Source organism: Blennius ocellaris (assembly GCF_963422515.1).
Source record: "Blennius ocellaris genome assembly, chromosome: 1".
Lineage (NCBI taxonomy): Eukaryota > Metazoa > Chordata > Actinopteri > Blenniiformes > Blenniidae > Blennius > Blennius ocellaris.
The window spans coordinates 9627832-9633587 of NC_137650.1; positions in this window are offsets into that span (position 1 = coordinate 9627832).

A 5756-nucleotide genomic window follows, 5' to 3' on the forward strand; every position below is an offset into this window, starting at 1 on the left:
TATCTGCACAACACAGGAACAACAGAGACTTTACCAGGAGTGGACACGGTCGCCTCACAACTTATCAACATGCTGTATTTTGCAATACACCACCACTAGTGATTTATTCAAACACGGATATTGCAGATAGGGCTATTCACTTTCCAGCACATTACTACATGACCCAGACGGGTTCTGTTTGCTTTTCTGCTACAAACCAGACACACACACACACACACACACACACATATGCACGCACACACACAGCTATATATGACATCACCAGACGAGCCATGTAAACCTGAGAGGGGGGTCGATAACAGCAGGTGAGAGGGCTTCGCTGTGTAATGATGATGCCTACCGGTGTCTAAGTTGTAAACCCAGTTATTGATTCTCGTCAGTTCAGCCAATACTTCTCCACAATCCGCCGTGCTTGAAAGTCTGCAGTAATGTGTCTGCATAGAATCCAATATCCGCTACTATTAATGAATACCGACAAGGAGCTGAACCTTTGTATTTTTTATTTTGATTTAACCGAGTTAGTCCCAGTGAGAGCACGGATCCTGTTTCCAAGCAGGACCGGGCCAAGACTGCGGTAGTACATTCAGTTACAGTAATTTACAGCAAATTTAGAATAATAAACATATTTTATATTAGGGAGAAAGGAAAACAGAAAGCAGAGGAACGTGGCAGAGAATGAGTGAAATAGAAGACAGACTGGGAAAGGCACAGTGCTAAAACTGTAGATATATGTTTATACAAAGTGTTCACCACAGGCTTTACTAGGGGTATAAATAATTGATTTGCCAATCTATCGTGCAGGATGAGGGTGGGTGACATCCTTCCACGTACTCCATGGGGAGTTTAAAAGTATGTCTGCTACAGCTAAAAGAAGGGGGGAAAAAACGAGGAGACAGAGAAAGTGCTCTATTCTTCTCAACTTTCTTTGTGCTTAGATAAACTTGTTGTCAGCCAATCCAACATGACACCTCACTGCCAGATAATGGCATTGCCATGCAAATGAGAGATGTGGAGAGCTGTATCACCACTGCGCGCGCGCGTATGTGTGTGTGTGTGTGTGTGTGTGTGTGTGTGTGTGTGTGTGTGTGTGTGTGTGTGTGTGTGTGTGTGTGTGGTATTGTATTACCCTCTTTGTGGGGCTCAAAAACTTTGAAGGACACTAAATTTGCAGAGAACGCACCTTGTAGTTTGCCACCACTGTCAGTTTAAGGTTGGAGTCTGTCGATGGTGAGGTGAGGGTAAGAGGCGAGGGAATGTCTGAAGTCAACGTTACCTATCACATGTGTGTGTGTGCGCACGCACTCAAGTGAGGGCCACAGTGATAGAGCCGTTCAGCATTATCACTGTGATATATTTGTGCCTTGTCTGCGATAAGGAGCCGAAGATGCATGTTGAAGGACGATTGTTGCATCAAATCTCTTCTTGCTCATCCACTCCTGGGAAATCTCCCTCGTCTAGTCAAGACAAGTCGCCTCAAGACATCACAGGGAAAAATTAAAAGTGACAGTTTGTCACAACTAAAGCCACCTAAATTGCGGAGTAGAATAATCACAATAATACATTTTGCTGTGACTGGAAGTGCTGAACATGCTGTCGACATTTAACAATGTGTTCAATGTCAGAAAATACATCACATAGTTACAGCATCTGCTTTTACTGCTGGGATGTGAAAAAAACATTAAACATCTCAGTTTGAGGGACAGACAAAACTTGCTCCCTCGATTTAATTGTCACTAATTGTAAGACCACCCCAGGCTGTCTTTATACACTCCAGCAAAGACTACATCGAGGTGGTACGAAGTAAAACTGCCCATCCGTCTCTTGTCAGAGAGAGGATGGGAAGGAGGAAGTGGATTCTTGTGAGACACGAGGTAGAAAAGTGTCTGAACAAGCCAAGCATTCACTCTGAATGCTCCCTGCCATCTCCAGCTGTGTAGACTCTCAAGGTTTTGTCCCTTAGCGGCGACCGGGCACAATGAAGTGGCGTTCTCACAAACAGAAAGGGGTGGGCACTGTGTCACTGTCTCCGCTCGCTGGAAGGGGCCAGTACAATCCGCCCCCTTTCTGTTGTCATGCTAAGACAGCATCGCTCACTGGAACTGTACCCCCATTCAACACATCAACCTCAAACCCACGCTTGCCCAGCGACAAACGTGGTCGCCACATTCACTTTCCTCCTCCTAATGTCAACACTTCCTCTCAAAGACAAAAACCCTTGCAGCTCTTGAGGAAATTAACTTTGCTCCCTTTGGATGTGTGAATATGCTCGGCTAGCTGATGAGTTTAAGGACCTCCAGTTCCCATGGGCCTCATCACCGAGAAGCACAGCCTTCATCTGTAAAAGACCATGAGAACAGGCATATCTAATGTCATTTTACAGGTAGATAGAGCGAGAGATTGGGGAGTAATTGGAAGTAATAGCAGCTAGCTCTCGTTCAATCCCACAGGACTTCTTTTCCAAATGCACCCCCACGAAATTCCCAGAGGACTTCTTGGTATATTTGCTGTCACGCGAGAAAAAAAAATATACAGTGGATGAACTGTGACCTTTGTTCCCTCTTCCTGAAGGTCACCGGTCCACTTTACATACACAGATGAGGCCCTCTTTTCCGGAAATGATAAGACAAACAGCAGAGAAGAGGTAAGGTCAGCAAGTTAAACCAACAGCTAGAATGACAGTTAATTGGCCGGAGGGTAGTGTAACTGTCATCCATTTCCCCTGGGCTGACTTGGGAAGACTCCCCCCGGCTGCCTCCACTCGCTCTCCCGAAGCTCCACACGAGAACGTTCACTTATCAGCTGTCTCCCACAGGTTCAACCAGTGGACATCAGGGCCGGGGAAAACAAAATGATTATATTGCCTCCGATTTGATTATTACTTCATCATTAATGTTTATATTGTGGTAATACTCAATAAAGACTATGACAAGTGAGGAGATGAAATGTCAGTGTGAATTACAGGCACATGCGGAAAGCTGGCCGCATATCAGCTGGCACTGCGAAAAGGTCTTTCTTGCTAATTGCTCATATCCTACCAGCAGTCAGAGGCGTCCAGCCACTGTGCAATAGGCCCACTGACTGAGAGCAGACAGATAAGACTATGTGTATGGATGATTGGACCCATGCTCTAATGACTTGTTTAGTCCTCGGTGTCACAAGCGGTGACACATGGCACGGAGGCTCCGGGCCACCGAGTGTCTGTGGGTGCAAAGACAGGGCAAGAGAAGGGAAAATAACTCGCAGCACGTGTGTGTGTGTGTGTGTGTGTGTGCGTGTGTGTGTGTATGCGTGTGCGCGTGCGTGCGTGGATGTGAGTGTGATTTTGCGGGAGAGGACCGCGCGCATGCATAAGGATGAGTGATGGTTTTAGCAGAATCTGTCCTCCTGATTTCGCAGGGCCGGGGTTCACGGCGTGAAAGGCGAGGGAGAGTGTGTGCGTGTGGGAGATAATGGGCCTTTCTCCACGCCGCTCAGCGTTGGCACACAGCTGGCACACAGCTGGCCATCCAGCTAAACTGCCCCCCCCCCCCCCCCCCCGCTTCTTCACCCTCCTCCTCTTCATCCTCCTCCGGCACCACCCAGCCCCTCTGCAGAATGCCAGACATGCAGGGTAAGGGAATACTGAGGAAGAGGGTTTAAGACAGGGGGGGGAAAAAAAAAAACATTAGCGTTAATGGGGAGGATGAAGGAGGAAGTTATGATGGGGCCCACCACACCCAAGAACCCATCTGGGTCTGTTTGGTAGGAGGGGATCCGTCAGTGACGGACAGGTGTTCCTCAGACGACACACTAATCCAGCCCCTCTGCTTCGCAGCCCTCAGGGATCATCTCCTTTCTTTCACTTCCCCTCCGACATAGCAGCTCGTCTCTCCTTCTCTTCTCAAAGTCAGTTGCTACTGAAGGAGGAATCCAGACAGACAAATAGACATATCCTCATGCCTCCCACAGTAAAGGTTCTCTTGGTGTACCACTGTACGAAACTCAACATGATTTTCTTGTCTACACTGAATTGAGCTGTAAGGTGAAGGCTTTATTCCTTTATTTGACTGATTTACTGATTCCCTCTGGCTTCATCCAGGTCATTAGAGAAAATACATAAAACAATAGTGCATATAGAAAAAGCACATAGGAATCCAAGCCCAACATGAGACAACAGACGTGCCTCCATACTTGAAATAGTTTCACCAGGTTAGTCAGTTGACAGATCAGGCGGGCGGGTAATTACATCTTGAAATAAGTCCACCATGTTGTATTTACCATTGTCAAAGTCTTGATTCATGGCACCCTCACACTCATAACTGCCTGTTTTGCAACTGTCTTCTGCCAAGTGATATATAACACAACACCTTCAGCCTATTACATTATGAGTCATAAAGGCCTTTTCATTGCGTTGTGATAACACCTGGTGATGGGTGGGGTGTTCCTGGGAAATGTCCGCTGGCGAAGGTTTCCAGAATTAGCAACAACGTACGTCTCTGCAGGTTGTTCGAGATCTGTGACTCAACACGACAACCAAAGACAATTACTGACAACTGGATTTGTGGAAGTGTGACAATCGCGGTCTGCAGTTCACCTTCATGTTTCAAGCAGATTTGATCATGATTAATAATAAACTTCTGTGCTTCAAAATTAAAGATGAAGACTTTAACTGGGGGTGAAAATCTCCCCAAACTTACAATTGTTTCACCTCTTACGTTTACAGTTTTACATAAGAGGGGATTTTATCCCTTGTGACTCATTGTCATTACATTTATCACTTTAAATCTAAAATGTTATTATAATCAATTACAAGAACTAGACAAAAAAGAAAGATTTTGGCTTAGTTTTATAATGTTTTAGACAGAAACCAACCTTTTTAATTGAGAAAAAATGTAGTTTTCGAGGCAAAACTAAGTTAAAATCTGACAAATATAGTTTTACGAACAATGAAAAAATCCTGCAACTTAAAAACCTGGTTTCACTGGAATCTTTTAAAAAGTTATTTTATGAATGGAGAGTCACATCTGTCTTCAGATGTTTTGAATAACAGACTTAATTTTAATTTGTGGCCAGTTTTATGTGTTTTATGTGCCTTTTTGGTCTGAAACTTGAATGTGCTGCTGCCTATCTTGGCCAGGACACTCTTGGAAAAGAGAGTTTAAATTTTTCTGGTGAAATAAAGGTTCAATAAAACAAAATAAAAATAAAATAAGATCGAGATGCTTTATAAAAATGGGCCATGTATTATTAAAGTCCAGAACATATCATTACGTTTAAATGTTGTACTTGAGCACTTTGAAGAAGCTCTACATTCTGACTTAAACCCAGTTGCAGTATTTGACTCTTTCTGCATGTGTAAATACTACAACTTAACAGTGCAAATGCTCTTGTCATGTCATTTTCTCAGTGTCTTTCCACTTAAACACATGAATATTTTCTTCATCCAGCCATGACACAGTAAATGTGCTTATTGTGTGCTACTGTGTGACCTTCTGCTGACTTTTACTGCATAATCATTGTTTATTCAAAAACTTTTTCCTGAAATTCCAGTACACTGATTCTGGAATGATACGTATTCACCTGGCATTGATGTGTTTTGAAGTATTGTTACTGCTTCTGCCTTAGAGGTTTTAACTGGTATGTATATGGTATATATCAGCCGCAGAGCTTCGAGCAACAGTCACATGTATGTATGCATTTACAGTGGTACTCATGTTTTCTCTCATCATTTAATCTTTTTCAAAAATACAATAATATAAAATAATGACAATTGTGGA